Below are 17,653 nucleotides of genomic sequence, written 5' to 3'. Positions count from 1 at the left end.
GTACACTTCACCACCATTCTGTGCAGCCTGCTACCCAAGGTGCTCACCTGCAATGTTGTCATACTGCAGTGCTTGTGCTGCCTGGATAACATGTCATTGCATTAAGCAAGACATTTTAACAACACACCATGAATCCGCCAACATTTAGTGGGTGACTTGTTACACTTAACAAGCCATTTTCACAACATGTGCTCCCTCTTGAAAGACTGCAACAGCTGTGTGACCAAGTCATGTTGTACAATTTGCTGGTTTCAAACAACCCTCTCTCACAACAGAAGACAAGTACAGTGCAGGACTTGCGATCTGCCAGCCCTATCACATTACAAATTCTCAACCTGGTGATTCATACCCTACAATCTTTGTGAGAATGGTCCAATGAAGCCTCATACTAAGAATGCTTATGGCATGGCCAATCATGTACATCTGTGTCTTCACCCCCTGAGAAATGGACCACCCATGCCCTGCCTCACAGGAAGCCACGACATGGAGGTCCACGTGCACCTGTGCAAAGATGATCACAATGATATTCAAATCCTCTTCTCTCCTTATCCTGTGCTGGAGAGAGGGGCGAGGGGAGGGGCCTTCATGGGGACTTGATCAGTAAGACTCTGACTATTGAGTGGCCCTGAGTGGATACCCTAGACACTCCCCTCCATGGGGACTTGACCAGTGAGACTCTGACTATTGAGTGGCTCTGAGTGGATAATCTAGACATTCTCTGCCAGTTTATTCTTGACACAACCTGTGTTACGTTAGTACATTTAATCCACAATGGTGTATATATGTCATGTAAATAATGTAGTGAACTCTAATGTATGGATCCATGTCATATCACTTTCACCTGACCGTACCTGAGTTCCTACAGGATCAATAAAATGAACTAAAATAGATATAAATAAAAGCCAAATGAGGAGGTCTGTTTCAAAAAGGGATGATTATCTATGCAATACATATGTATCCACATGATTATGCACAGATCTTCTTGGAGGCAGAAGGCAGCACAGCAGATGAGAGACTGAACTCACATTCAGGAGGAAAGCATTTCAAATTCTCATCTGATCATAAAAATTTAGGTTTTCTTTGGTTTTCCTAAACCACTTGGGCCAAGTGATGGAATGATTTCTTAAAATCAGAGAAATGCCAGGATGGTTTCTTCACAGAGGACACAACATGTGCTCCCTCTTGAAAGACTGCAACAGCTGTGTGGCCAAGTCATGTTGTACAATTTGCTGGTTTCAAACAACCCTCTCTAACAACAGAAGTCAAGTACAGTGCAGGACTTGCAATCTGCTAGCCCTATCACATTACAAATTCTCAACCTGGTGATTCATACCCTACAATCTTTGTGAGAATGGTCCAGTGAAGCCTCATACTAAGAATGCTTATGGCATGGCCAATCATGTACATCTGTGTCTTCACCCCCTGAGAAATGGACCACCCATGCCCTGCTTCACATGCAGCCACAACATGGAGGTTCACATGCACCTGTACAAAGATCACACATTGTGAGTAGTGACCTCAGTGTCAACTGAATGTTAAACCCAAATCTTTTTTTTAATATTTCTCAGCTATTCAGCCAGGCTACAACGTCCAGAAACCTTTATACTTTAGAAAGCTCACTTCTTGCCATCTTCTGGAGCTCCTGATGATTGATTATCGTTTGCTGGGCACTACCTTGGCATCCTCTGACCCACGCCTGCAGCCTCTGGCCAGCAGGCTATGAGCATAATTGTGGTATAGTGGTGGGGAAAGTGTGATACCATGGCTCAGTCCAATGTCCTCAGTCACATTGCAGTGGGCACCTCAAGCGTTCTGCTGGTATGGCAAAAATGCTTCCTCATCCTTGCCAATTCCCATGACAGTAATGGATTTACACACAGATTGCCACTGTGTTTTGAACCATGCTCAAGGCTGGGTCCAAGCGTTGTGTAATTGAAAGCCTTTGACTTTATTTATTAGTCTTTTTATTAGTCTGACAACTTGGTGCCATTGTAATTCATAACATGTATGTGGGAATTGCAGTTCTCCACATCAGTGGACTTCATTGGCTGTGATGTGATAAACTCCTGGTCTCTGAGGTTCTAGATCATTCTTGATTGATCCTAAGAAGTCTTTCATTTTAGTTAGTGGGCAGAACATGCGCTTCATGTTATGTTCCTGGAATGTTCTTCTGATTTTTGCAGATGTGTTCCCAACATATAAGATGATTACAAATATAATAGATTTCCCTTCATCATCAGCTTCTTTGGTCTTAGGGCACATTGTGTCTGACAGTTTCCATAGCTTTTCACTCACAAACAGCCTGTAGGTGCTACAGTTCAGCTGCCATACTGTCATAGTCCAAGATTATTCAAGCTCTGTGCACTAGTGTGCTTAGGACACCTTCTCATTGTGTAGGTGCATGGCAACTGGAGACATGCAAGTCAAATCTGTATGTGTCAGTTTACAGTAGATGCTGTGTCCTGTTATGCCATCTGCAGACTTGACAAATGCATCTGGAAATGAAAGTAGTTTTTTTCTGTCTCTGTCATGAGTTTTCTGGTCTGATGCAGCAAACTCAGGTGTTGCAAGAAGTCTTGTAGGACATGTTTTTATGTCAACATATTTTCTGTTCAATGGAATTTACTACAGATGTGATATGTGGACGATATATTCATAATCTGACTGCATGGACAACATAACCTTCAAGACTTAGTGCAGTGCCTGAAACTGTTGCACCTCAACATCAAATTAATGATGGAGATAGAAAACAATACTCAACTTCCATTTCTGGATGTGCTCATCAAGTGACAACTAGATGGTACATTAGGAAAGAGTGTCTACTGTAAACCAACACATATATATTTGTACTAGCATGCCTTCACCTGTCATGCCCTTCTCAATAAGGTGTGTTAAGCACACTAGTCCACATATCACATGAAATCTTATACCATGACAATCTGACAGCCAAATTGCAACATCTATAGGCCGCATTCCAGATGAACGGTTACAACAGCTGCCATAGCCAATGTGCTCTAGGACCAAAGAAGCTGAAGCCACAGTGTGCTCAGGATGAAGAGACTTCTGTTGTTATGGCAATTACCACACATGTCTGGAACACATCAGTAAAACCTGGAAGAATATCCCAGAAACATAATATCAACTGAGTGTTCCACTTACCAGTAAAGAAAAAAGTCTTATTGGATTCAGTCAGAGATGACATAGGATTCTGGAAACCAGGAATCTCCTGCATTCCTTGCAGTGCAGTAATATTTATGTGGCCGTACTATCTAGATGGCAGAGGAGAGATGCACTAAGTAAAAATGCCACACGCACAATGAACGTCTGACAAAGTCCACTGTGGCAGAGCACTGCATCTCCCATATAATTGTCATGAATTGTGACAGCATCATCTAACACTCCAACAAATTCTGGGATTGTGTAATAAAAGAGGCTGTAGAGCTGAATTGTGCATCAGGCCACATTCACTCACCCAAGCCTGGCTATGGCCGACTGATCCATCCTGTTGCTTACACCACATGTGGTCAATCTCAAGTGTACCAGCAATGGAGTACACAAGCCGCAATGCGCTTTCAAGGCCCATGACTTGTTCCGGTACGGGTGCCAACAGGGCTCGGTGCACCAAGAAGACAGGCAGTCTGTAAAGATGGGACTGCCTGGTCATACATGTGTGGAACTGCTTTATAAATCATCTGCACTCATTTGAGAATTGTGAAGGTTTGATGTGCTAGGAGCAGAGTGTACTTCATTGTTTACAAAGAAAAATAACACGCAAAGGAAAATAATGGATGTAAAACAAAAAAGTACATATTGCAACGTGGAAGTAACTGAATTCAATGCAAATGGTTTAAGCCCTAATGCTTCTATATAGTTTTACATTTCACCTGTACCACATCAAAAGGCCTGATGATGGTATGTCGAACTTTTCTGCTAATCTACAAATTTTCATTATGGAATTAACTGGCTCAACCCTTCCTCAGAATTTATTGAGGAGGATCTGCTTGCTTTGCATGTGACATAATTTTGAAATGAGGATCCACAGAAGGTAAAGACAATCTCAGATTGCTTCCACTGTGAAGTTTGTTTCTGGAATTAGTTTTTATATGCATGTAAGAAAGGGAAAGCTTTTCACACAGATATGTGGTAATAAACATGCACCACTTTTTCTGCTAGCAATGGAAACTTGGCCTTTAAGATTAACCAGAAACTTATCAGCAACAACGATTTATTTTCTGTAACTTAGTCACTGGAAGTTTCAAGTAGCTGCTTGTTTCAATTTACACTTCATGTGGATTCCAAAATTCTTGTCTTTTTTCTAGTGATTGCAAATCCAGTTGTTATTACAAGATAGAGCAGGAAAATAGTCTTTGAAATTTTTCCATATCCCTTCAAATCTCCCTTAATCTTCTTGATATTTTCATCAGAAGTAAGATAGGAAATCATGAAAGGTATTGAGGCACTCAATGTGATTGGAATTTAGACAGATTATAAACTGTATGGTTTTCAATGGATGATTCAATATGATCTTATACTTTACACAGGTTTATGTTTGAACCCTGAAGAAATAAATTTAAACTGCTGATTTTTAATAAAATGTTTGACAAACAAGCCACAGTCATAAGCACATTTTGCCTAGAGAAAGGTACACCTGGTACAATAAAGACAAATGTCACACCATATGAGAACAGTTCTGCTCTGATATAACCATCTTACATCCATGAGAGTCAATAAAAACTTTTAAATACATAGGTTAGTATTACAAAAATTTACTAATTAGGAGGACAACCATTTTCAGAACAAACTATTTTCACTGCATTTTAAGGTACAGAGCTTTTTCTCATGCACATAAGAATAGGCTGATTTAGCAATTAAAGCAGTAGTGGATGTTTAAGTAACCACGATGTTGCTGATTTTACAGCCTTCAGTTATTTTAATATAAGACTGGATATGAAGTACTGTGTTGGTAAATACTGTGCAAAGTAAAAAACTGCTTGAAAATGGACCAGAGAGATTTTGCTTTGTGCCCATAACAGTATAACACCTAACAGGCATGACTTGTTGAGCAGCCGAGCCACATGGCTGTCTGGACAGACTCTGGTTCTGGTGGGGCACCGTACAGGTGGTGGGCCTTGGTGTGGCTTGACCAGTTGAGTGGGTAGTGTGAGTAAAGGCTTCCCAGGCTGTGGTCCTGGGCAGGCTGCACAGGCTTGGTGCATGCCTCTGCTGTAGAGGTTGGGCTACACTATGAACTAATAACTAAAAGCAATAGTATGCAATTAAGCAAGGTGTGGGACTCAGCCACAAGCATAGCCAAAGCACAGTGGCAATCTATATGGAAATCCACCCCTATCATGGCAGTTGTTGAGGATGATGCCATATAGGCAGAGACCAGGGTCCTGTAACTGAGGACATTGTATTGAACCCTGATGTTTACTTCCCCCCACTGTTATATAAGGTCAGTGCCCAGAGCTGGCTGGCTGCAGGCAGCAGGCTTGGTGAAGGGATATAAAACTGCCACCTATTCATCAGGAATGCTTATAGAAAGCAAGAAGTCAGCTTACTAAATTATTGTGCCTTATAGACAATGACACCTGGCTGAATACCTGAGAAATATTCAAATTTTCCTATGCTAGGAAAACCTAAAATCACACATCAAGTACCTCTAAGGGCAGGAGGTGCTCAGCAAAATTGAGAAGCTTGATAATCTTTGGGACAGAATGGATTGACTTCTGCCATCTCTTTTCTTTGTGTTGAGTTGCTGAGAGAGCTGAATACTACCATCTTTGTGAAGGTCATTCACCACATCAGAAATCCAGCCACCAGCCAAATCACCAGAAGAGCCAACCTTGCCCTAGTCTGGGAGAGGATCTGGTGCTCTGGATGCATATTCAATAACACCTCAAGAGAACTCTTCACATTCCATTTGCAGTTGGAGTTGACACTTCCCCATGACCCATGGGAGTGGATAGATGCAGTTAGCTGGTCTCAAACCAGCAGAGCATGGCAGCTGACCACTTGCATACATGCTGCTAAATATGAATGCCCTATGGCTAAACCACTGCAAGAAGGATCTCAGAGAACTGTAATTGATTGTACACAGAAAATAATTGATGACGCTGCTTTATCTGTTCAAGGAAAGAGTGGAACGTTACATTGGCACTAAAGACCCCAAATAAAGCAGAATTTATCAGCACAGTCGAACAGGTTGCTCTTGCACTTCAGTAAGATGCTGCAGAGGAAATACCTAGTGATGTATGCCTTACACTTACTGGGGCTATTCCACTGAAGCCAAACATTTCCAAGGAAGAGAGAAAAGCACTTGAGCAGCTCCAAGAAGACTGTGAAACAATCATCCCCCCTGCAGACATAGGGAATTGCATGGGCCTGTTTCCATGTCAAATATACCAGCAAAAATGTGTGACCTATACAGGATAATGCCTACATGAGAATTGAAGATGATTCTACCAACTGAGTAAAGAAGAGAACCATCAAGCTTCTCCAGTGCACTTCCAACTTAACAAGATGGAGAAGAAACTTCATACTTGAGCAGCTGTGCTGCCTAGATTTTACAGACTGTCCAAACTCCAGAAGAAAAGAATGTCAATCCATTCAGTTGATAGCAACACTGATGCAGCAATATATGCATTAGTAAAAGCACCTGACAGCAATGCTCGGCCCTTTTGTGGGCAAATGCTAGCACCACGAACAAAATTCAGCACATTTTAGCCAGCAGCTCTAGACCTTCCAGCCAGGTCAAGGCCTTATAGTGACCTGTGACGTGGTGTTTCTCTTTACAAGGGTACTGCCAAGAGAGTTCATAAGCCTTGTAGGAGAAAAGTTTGGGTCAGAGAAGCATTTAGCTGCCCATTGTCACCAGTGGTGGCCAATATATTTATGGCAGCTTTTGAAGAGGAAGCCTTGGAGTCAGTAGTCCATAAGCCATCATGAATTTTTAGATATGTAGATGTTATGATTGTAATCTGGCAGCATAGATGACATCACTTAGAAGACTTCATGCAAGACCTGGATTTTCTGCATCAGGACATCAAATTCATGACAGATGTAGAAGAAAATAATCAATTTCCATTTCTGAAAATGCTCAACATGTGAATCCCAGTGGCACACTATGAGACAGTAACTATTGTAAACTGATGCACACAGACTTGTACTTGCATGCTTCCAGCTGTCATGGTCCTTCACAACGAGATGTGTTAACCATGCTAGTACACAGAGCATGTGAAACCTTTGACTGTGACAGGCTAGCAGCTGAATTGCAGTGTGTAGAGGCCATGTTCCATATAACAGATACATTGTGCCCAAAGATCATGATGCTGGTACCACAACCTGCTGACAATGAAGCAAACCAGTTGCAATGGCGACTATCTCATACATCAGGAATACATCAACAAGACCCAATATAATGTTTCAGAAACATAATGTCAAGTGCATGTTCCATCCACCAGACAAGACAAAAGCCTTTTCTGGGTTGGTCAAGGATGAGATAGGACTCAGAAATCCTGAGTCTACTCCATCCCTTGCTACTACTGGAGAATGTATGAGGGTTGTACCAAAAGTAAGGTTCCCATATTTTCTACAAATATAAGATATTTTTTATTGTTATTAATTTATACATCATTGAAAAGCTTTCACTTTTCTCTATTTTTCAACATAGTCTCCATTTTTTTGACGCACTTTTGAAGACAGTGCTCCAGCTTTTGTATTCCTAAGTCAAAGAAGTCTCCACACCAACCCACTGAGGAAGCGTGTGACCTCTGATTGGACTTCATCATAGCTCTTGAAGCTTTTGCAACCTAAGTGTTCCTTTAATTTGGGGAAGAGGTGATAATCCCTTGGGGCTACGTCCATGCTAAATGGGGAACGGGACATTACAGTCCACCTAAATTTCTTCAAAAGCTCCTGTGATTGACGAGTGATGTGGGGTCGAGCATTGTCATGAAGAAGTACTACTCCCTCTGTCAGTCGCCCTCTCCGGTGATTCTGGATTGCTCGTCGGAGTTTGGTCAATGTTTCATAATATCTATCTGAGTTTATTGTCATCCCAGGTTGCATGAAATCAATGAGGAGTACCCCCTTACAATCCCAAAACATAGTCACGATAACCTTTCCAGCTGACAGCATTTGCTTGGATTTTTTCGGTGTCGGTGAATCAGATTGACACCACTGACAAGATTGGTGTTTTGTTTTGTGGGGTGTAATGAAACACCCACGTTTCATCTCCAATGATGACAGAGTCCAACAACTTCTCCTTGTTGCCTCCTCCCTCACATTTTTGAAGGAACTTCTGAGCATAGTCAAGGCATTTTTCCTTGTGCCTGCCAGTCAGCATCCGGGCCCACCTCATGATAACCCAACATTTCTGTTCTTTCAATTGTGCCATGGGAAGCTTCAGGAATGCATTCAACAAGTTCACGGACAGTGACCCTCCTATCTCTGAGCAACTCACTGTTGATCTTCTGGACAATCACATCCAAAGTTGGCAGTCTTCCACTCCATTCTTTATCATGAACTTCCGTATGACCCTCAGCAAAAGCCCTGCACCATTTGCGGATGTGCTGAACAAACATGCACTCTTCAGCATAAACCTCAGTCAGTTGCCAATGAATCTCCATCAGTGGTAACTTCCTTTCATGAAGAAACCAGAGTACTGGTCGAACCTCGTACTTGGCAGGACCAGCGATCAACATATCCATCTCAGATGGCTGCCAAACCAACACTGAGCAAAGTAGTGAATAGCTGATGGGCGAGCTTGATAGTGAATGAACCACTGTGCATGGTACTGTTGTCTGATTTAGCCTAGCACCTTCCCTCAAGGCTGTATTTTTGATACAACTCTCATATACAGGAGAGATGGACTGAGCATAAATGACAAGCCATCAAAGACCACTGTGGCAGAGCACTGAAACTCTTGTGCACATGACATGAATTGCAATGGCACTGTGGTGGCAGCACCATCAATGCACGTAGGGCTGAACTACGGCACTGCCGACACAAGTAGGGGCAGCTGTACCATTTTGCAGAATTTCGGCAATGGTGCGTGGCACACCAGACCGCACGGGAACGAGGCAGGCAGCCAGTGCAAGCTAGTCGACGTGACGCGACACACGTCTCCCAGTTCTTCTGCCGCGGACCACATGCATCGAGTCAACGTGACTCCGTCATAAACGCGTACGCGCGGTCGTAAGTGCAGTCGCCGTTAAAGTGTCTTCCGCTCCTTTGCGGACGTTACGGCGCCTCCGGTAGCGCCAGGAGCAGAATATTGTGTGACGCGGCCTTTTGTCCTGCTCGGTCCACGTGGTCGCGCCACGGCTCGTCACAGGAGTGTACACCCTCCGGGATCTGTGATCGAGCCGTGCCGCCAGTGCATCGAACCTGTATAGACGGACATTAGCGAAGAAGGTTATTTGTCATTTATTGTAATGGTAGGAAAAATAAATGTGTCCTGTCCCGAAACCGCTTTGGTCGTTTATTGCCACAAAGCCTCTCCCTTGAGCATAGTGCGTGGGCGCGGCGATAAAGCCGGTTCACTGCACGTGAGTGACTGTAAGCGGAGATACAACACGTTCCTGCTTCACTGGTGACCCCGACGTGATCTGAGGCTAAAAAAACACGTGGTGACGAACGTTCGTCGGTACGAGAGACGTGGAACCGCGAGTAGGCTTGCGCGTATACGCCCACGCCGAACAGTGCTCTGTAGTAAAAAATTTTTTTAACTAACTTTTTTTTGTATTGTTTTTGTGCGCATATGTTTTGATCGTGGACCGCTTAGTGTTATTTTTTTTCGTGTGTTTCCCTTGTCGTTTTATTTCCGCTGTGTACTTTCCTCTTGTAGGAGGATTCGACTCTGAACTAAGATGGCGACACTAGAGGAGTTGCAAAAGACCGTCGAAGAACTGCTCGCTCGCAACACGAGGCTAGAGAGTGAGCTACAGGCACGGACTACATGTGTGGACGCCGTTCAGCCACAGACAGCTCAGGACAATGTTGGCGCGCAAATCCCCGCCACACCGACGCCTCCTACGACCGCCGGAACGCCGACAAGTGCTGGACGAGCATTGATCAGGCTGCCTCCCTTTTGGCCGTGCGACCCTGTAATGTGGTTCAGCTAGGTTGAGGTGGTATTTATGAGCAACCACGTGACCTACGACCTGGCGAAATTTGGGCACGTAGTGAGCCAGCTGGACCAGAACTATGCGGCCCAAGTGCGGGATATAATCACTGCCCCGCTGACGCAGTCAAGCTACAAACGGCTCAAGGAAGAGCTGATCCGGCTGATTTCGTCGTCAGAGGAACAGCGAGTGCACCAACTGCTGCGGCAAGAGGAATGCGGCGATCGAAGGCCCTCGCAGTTTGTGCGCCACTTGCGGAGCCTCGCGCAGTCTGATACGGTGCCAGATTCGCTGTTACGCACTATCTGGGTGCGCAGCCTCCCAGCACAGGTGCAGACAGTGATAGCCGCACAGACGGAGATGCAGCTGGACTCCATCGCTAACTTGGCCGACAGGGTGCACGACGCACTGACAGCGGCGCCTAGCACCGCGGCTGCGGCAGCTTACGACTCCGTCCCCCCACCTCCGTGGCGGCAAGTGCCTCCCGCACCCGCATCGGATGCCGACCTGCACCAGCTAGTGCAAAACTTGACCGCACAGGTGGCAGCTCTCTCGACGCAAGTCGACCGGTTGGCGCGCTCGCAGCAAGAGAGCAGCATGCACCACAGTGGCAGCAGACCGGGCGACAGGCAGTGCAGCTCGCGCAGCCGGCAACGCAGCAACAGCCGCTCCAATGGTACCCCGCCGACGTCACAGGACGCACAAAGTGGCTACTGCTGGTACCACGCCCGCTTCCGCAACGAAGCAACCAGGTGCCGCGCTCCTTGCTCACACCGAAACGCCAAGGCACTCTGCCTTACAGCGGCGAACAATTCCGCTATTAAAACTTACTGCACACACAGCCGCAATATAGATCTAGGCCTACAGCGCACATTCTCGTGGACTTTTACCGTGGCCGACGTCAATGAGCCGATCCTGGGCACAGACTTTCTCGGCCACTACAGGCTGCTAGCCGACATCACAAATGGCCAGATCATCAATGCCACAACGAATTTAAAGATAGCGCCGGCAGGCTGCATACTACAGCATTAAACCCGTGAAGTGCCCCGGACCGTACGCCGGCAGGCTGCATACTACAGCGTTAAACCCGTGAAGTGCCCCGGACCACACGCTGACATTCTTGAGCAATTCCCCGACCTCACTCGCCCAGCCAGTGCACCGAGAGACATCAAACATTCGACGGTGCACCACATAATAACCACACCCGGACCCCCCACATCGTGTAGCCCATGTCGACTCGCGCTGCACAGACTCGCAGCAGCAAAGGCAGAGTTCGAGGCCATGGTGCGGCAAGGCATCGTGCAACCATCGAGCAGCCCATGGTCATCGGCGTTGCATTTAGTGCCCAAAAAAGACAATTCGTGGCGCCCGTGTGGGGACTATCTTGCCCTTAATTTGCGAACGGTGCCGGACCAATACCCAGTCCCACACCTTCAAGACTTCAGCTACGCCTTGGCGGGCTGTGTGGTGTTCAGCAAGATTGACTGCGCAAAGGCGTACACCCAAATTCCGGTGGCGCCCGAAGACATCGAAAAAACAGCCATCGTAATGCCCTTTGGGCTTTTCGAAAGCCTGTTTATGACTTTCAGTCTTCGGAATGCTGCCCAGACTTGGCAGCGGTTCCTGGACGGGGTCTTGCGAGGCTTGCCATTTTGCTTCGTGTACCTCGACGACATCCTACTGTATTCCAAGTCGCCTGAACTCCACCGCCACCACTTAACGACCGTCTTTCAGCGCCTGAGTGAAGCCGACATCGTTATTAACCCCGCTAAATGCGAGTTCGGTGTGACGGAAATCGAGTTCCTCGGCCATTTAATTACGCGCACCGGATCAACACCGCTACTGGAGAAAGTGAAGGCAATACTGAACATGCCGCGTCCGCAGACGCACAAAGAATTATGACGTTACCTCGGCATGTTGAACTTTTATCGTCGACACCTGCCCAACGCCGCAGCCATGCAAGAGCCGCTGACTAAGGCGTTACAAGGTCCTACCTCAAAAGGAAAGACCCTCGTGAATTGGACAGACACAATGGAGCAGAGCTCCATAGACTCAAAAAGGAATCTCATGGATGCGATGCTGCTCGCGCACCCGGTACATGACGTGGACTTAGCTGTAGTCGTGGACGCCAGTCAGGCCGCCATCGGCGCGGCATTACAACAGCGCGTCGGCGGGAGTTGGCAGCCTCTCAGTTTTTTCTCTAAAAAGCTTTCTGATTCGCAACGTGCTTGGAGCGCTTATGACCGAGAGTTGCTTGCGGTGTATGCAGCGAAGAAGGTTATTTGTCATTTATTGTAACGGTAGGAAAAATAAATGTGTCCTGTCCAGAAACCGCTTTGGTCGTTTATTGCCACAAAGCCTCTCCCTTGAGCATAGTGCATGGGCACGGCGATAAAGCCGGTTCACTGCACGTGAGTGACTGTAAGCGGAGATACAACACGTTCCCGCTTCAGCACCAAGTTGTTACAAAAGTCCAACAAGCTATAGGAATGCATTCTAAAAGCGGTTGAGGCTGTAGAGATACAACTACAAGACAAACTTATAAATAAAAATAGCAGCACAATTAAGCAAGGCCTGGCACCTAGCCGAGTGTATTGTCAAAGCACGGCAGCAATATGTGTTGAAATACAATCTCATCATGGTAACTGAAGTGGACAAAGACATATTATCATGATGCTGGCAGAGAAATATGTGCAGCAATGCAATTGAAGACATTGAACAGAGCCCCAATGTCATGCTTCCCTCACCATGGACCAGGCCTTGAGCTGACTGGCTGGAGGCTGTGGGAGGGGCACGAGGATATAAAGATGGTGCACATCAGCAGACAGACAGTCATCAGGAGCACCTGAAGATGTCAAGAAATCAGCTTGCCACAATATTGTGCTTTCTGTATGATACCATCTGTCTGAATAACTGAAAAATTTTCAGAATTTCCTATCTCAGGAAAACGTAAATTACAAACCCTAATCTTCCTTTCTAACCCCCCTCCCCATCCCTTTTTGTTGCAACAGTGAGATAAAACAACAGTGAAAATAAATAAACAATTTCAGTTTCTTAGCATTTCTGCCTAGCAGCCACAGCCCAAGTTTTAATTCATTTCATCTGCTTTGATCATTATCGTAGATAAATTTCAGTTTCATTTTATTGCTCTTAACAAGTAATTTTTTATGCATGAGCATTTTCAAATGAGTATAAAGTTTTTACAATTACAGTTTTTTTAGTTTACGTCATTTCTTATTACAATATAATTCATGATAAATTCCAGTTGTAAGGGCATTTTTGGATAAGCCACTGCTCGATTTGCTTTTTAAAAGTATCCCCTGTCAAAATCTTAAATTCATTTGGTAATAAATTATTAAAAACAGCTCCTTTGACATAGAGGCTTTTCATTGTTAAAGTGAATATTCTGTTAACCATATGAAAGTCTTTTTTATTCCTTGTTTCATAGTGCTGAACATCCAGGTTTCTTTTTGTGATCTTAGTGTCTTCTTTCACTAGACTTATAGTTTCTAGTATATACGTGGCATAAACTGTGAGAATATTGGGTCTAATAAATAGGGATTTGCAAGAAGTTCCTGGTTTTACTTTTCCTATGATCCTCAAGGCTCACTTCTGCAGTATGAAAACCCTTTTCATATTAGTTTTGCTTGTCTCACCCCACATACCATTCCACAAGACAAGGAAGGGTACACTAATCCATAATATACAATCCTTAGGGTTTCAGAATTAAGATATGGTGATAATCTTCTTAATACACATAAACTGGGTCTTCTTTTTTTTATTCAGATTGTTGCTTCCATGAAAGTCAATCATCTATGCATAAACACAAGAATTTACAATCTGTACAGGTTTTTGGTAGAATTTCATCAATCACAATATTTTGTCTACTTGGAACACTTGGTTTAAAATGACTAATATTAGTTTTTTCTGTGTTTACTTTTAGGTTGTCTCTTTCAAAGTGAGCTCTTGTGTTTTTAATAAAGTTATGTATACCTTCAGCTATGCTGGTCTCACTGTCTGCACAGCAGACATCAGGTGTAGTGTCTGCATACGTAGTGATCAATTGCTTATTGTGAAGAGAACTTGGGAAATCATTTGCATAGTATATAAATGGGACCGGACCTAAAAAGGAGCCCTGAAGGACACCAAAATGTGTATTTCTTATACTTCACCTTCTCCTCTCCTGTACTTCTCTATTAAAGTATATAATCTCCATGAACTGCTGTCTATCCTTTAAATATGTTTCTAGCAATTGCATGCGTTTCCATTTACACCAATATTTGCAGTTTCTGATAAGAGCATGTCATGATTTACTCTATTAAAAGCTCTTCAGGGGTCCAGGAATATTCCTGCTGCTTGGGAGTTTTCATTAATTTTTTCAAGTCCACGACGGACAAATTGTACTGCTGTTGACATGATACTTTGACGTCATGAAACTATGCTGGAAGACACCTAATATGCCAGCATTGGTGTAATGATCGAGGATTTTTTAATATTATTTTCTCTATCAGTTTGCTGTGAGTTGAAATTAGGAAAATGGGTCTGTAGTGATGCAAATGCTTTATTTCACCCATTGTGTGTAGTAAATGTCATGTGACATTTCGATTTGACCGATTTGACGCCACTGTGGTGACTTGAGCATCAATGGGGATGAAATGATGATGATTAGGACAACACAACACCCAGTCCCCCTGATTGCAGGTAGTGTACCACAGTTCTGTTTGTTACTGGACTCAAAAGTGTGCTGTATATCCTGTTTCATAGACACATCATTTTCAACAGTATCTATGAAGTAATTATTAAAAATATTGCTAACCAGAAGGGGATCAGAGATATCATTAGTCACAGTTAATTGAATTGTACATTATTAATTTTAGTTTGATTTATTGTTTCTGATTTTATTTACAACAGCAAGTCTGAAACATTAACTGAATGTCATATCTGTTGGCTGATTCTTTCTGCTTTTAATCTCCTGACTTGTTTGTGGTACTTATATTTGTAATGCTTGTAGAATTCTTTATGTAACTCTTCAGTTAGTCAGTCTGTGTAAGTTATACATGTTTTCCATTTTTTCTTTCAGATCTTTCGTTTTAAAATCTAGTGGCACAGGTTTTGATTTTAAAAGTTGATTTTTCTGTAGACTCACTTTTTGTAATGGCTTGTCTCTATTTAATTCTCAGTCAGAATTTCTGTGAACATGTTCCATTTATTGTTGACCCCAATGGCAGTAATAACTGATTCTCCTGATTCCTGGCTTAACCTTCAAGTACACGCGCTGTTTCTGGTAATGTACAGTCGCGTGTGGGGTCTAGAAGTACCCCAACAGTGTTTAGGTGTGCTTACTGAAAAAACTAGGATATTTTTATATTTACATAATAAAAGACAATGTATTTATTATTTCCATCATTTATTGTGCTTATATTAATCGTTCTTATCAGAAACTTTAAGCCATTTACAAAAACATATCATTTTGGTTTTCTCTTTGTATAGTTCAGTTAAAATGACATAAAAATCAACAAATACTAACTTCTAACTAAATTTTTTTATTTTGTACAGAATGGGAGCATAAAATCAAATAAAAATTATAAAACAGAAAAAACTAACAAGATAAAAAAATGACACTACATTATGTGCCTACAAAATCATTCATTTCCTTTGGCTTCATAGAACAAACAAAAATTGATTACCTTTGAATGAGGCTTACAAATACATTGTTTGCAAGTGTTACATGTTAGAGAGCTCTTTTTATCTTTCGATAATGGGCAAATATAACACCTTTGCTGTTTAGAAGCACTAGGACCAGGCTCATCTGCATTAGGTTTTGAAAACATTTGCTCTCTGCCAACCAATTTCCACATAATTCCCCATATATCTTTGGCCAGATTTGGGTTATTTTCTAATCTCCTGTAAACGTATGGCTTTACAAGACTCATTGCAGTGGACTTTATGTATTCCCTTCTGCTGACTTTTTTATTTGGATTAGAACCGACCCAAAGAACATATCCATTAGCAAGAGAAATATTCAGCACTGCAGCAAAGATTGTGTTTGGCCATCTTCTTGTTCTGTGTGAGCAAGAGTAATTTGAGCATTTCAAATCCAAGGCATCAACTCCTCCCTTAGTGGAATTGTAAAAGTCTATAATTGCAGGTTTCTTCAATTGTTGATTTACTGACACTTCGTGATGCATGGAAGATAGTAAAATTAAACTTTTATACTTCTTTGGAACAAATGATACCAAGGTCTTCTCCCAAACAAATCCAAATAATGATGATTCAGTGGGTCTTCTTTTATCAGGTAAAAACTGATGAGGAATATCTTGTTTCTTTTTTCATACAGTACCCAAGTATGTTAGTCCTCATTTCAATAATTCATCTACTAACTCAACAGACGTAAACCAACTGTCTCCAGTGATATTTCTATTAGTTCCATAAAATGACTCTGCAAGTTTTAGCATATCCTGTGTTGGCACTGCGAAAGGGATATTTCTTTGGGGAAGTGGTTTTCCAGAGTATATAAACACATTACATAAGTAACTAGTTTTCGCATCACAAATACACTGTATTTTCAGGCCGTAGTTTCCAGGTTTACTTTTGATAAATATTCTGAACGAGCACCTTCCTCGAAATTTTACCAACATTTCATTAACACATAAATATTCTGAACAAGAATAGTTCATGCTACAATTGCTAATAAACTTTTCAAAAATTCCTCGTATCAAAGCCAGTTTATCTGCAGATTTTCTTCCTTCTCGTGTGCTGATGTCATCAAGGGTTACATTGAAATGAATGAATAAAAATGTGTTTATCCCCACTACACCTCAAAAAATGTCTCTTCCAGTAAAATCTTTCACCCATAGTGATCTAACACTTTCATGATTTGACTTGAATATCAACGTAAACAGAAGTAATCCAAGTTAAGCTTGTAACTCACAGCAATCAATGTTGTTGGCATAATATGGCCGTAATAATGGAGGTGAATATTTGTCCTCGAGTTTTTAGATGGCACAGTGGATGATAGTCTCTACCACATCATCAGTAAATAATAGTTCCCAACTCTCTACAGCTCTACAGGCGACATTTCACATTTACAAGCAGCAGGTCCTTTCAGTCCCGCCCGTTCTCGTACAATAGTGTGCTATCATACACGAGATGAATGTGGGGCAGATTTACTCCATTGGAATCTGTTCTTACCATAAAAATAGTTCCCTAAGCTTTCTTCATCTTCTTCACTAGAAGAAGAGCCTTCACTTAGCTCCATCTCTGAACCAGAAAGGTGTTCACTGTGTATCGAATCATGATCACTGATGTCATCAACATCTTCGTATGGGTCATTTCGTTCTGTGTCTTCACCTTCTGTGTCAGTGCCTTCTTCCAACAGTCATGCAATATCTTCATCACAAAGAAAGCGAGTCATTGTTGCACATATACTGAAATAAGAGGAAATTACTGTATTAGCATACTGTAAATAAATACTGCGTAAAAGCAAGTGTCTGGTCTACAGGTACCTCAACAATGAAAAACAGGCA

The 17,653-nt window shown here is 42.9% G+C and overlaps 1 protein-coding gene across 1 annotated transcript in view; it reads left to right on the top strand.

The window, feature by feature from the left end:
* The window catches only part of LOC124623094 (esterase FE4-like), a 136,248-nt gene that overhangs the window by 28,348 nt on the left and 90,247 nt on the right, over positions 1-17,653 (top strand). The gene's annotated exons all lie outside the window — the stretch shown is intronic.

Source organism: Schistocerca americana, chromosome 1 (assembly GCF_021461395.2).
Source record: "Schistocerca americana isolate TAMUIC-IGC-003095 chromosome 1, iqSchAmer2.1, whole genome shotgun sequence".
Lineage (NCBI taxonomy): Eukaryota > Metazoa > Arthropoda > Insecta > Orthoptera > Acrididae > Schistocerca > Schistocerca americana.
This window is presented reverse-complemented; position numbering and strand designations above follow the sequence as displayed.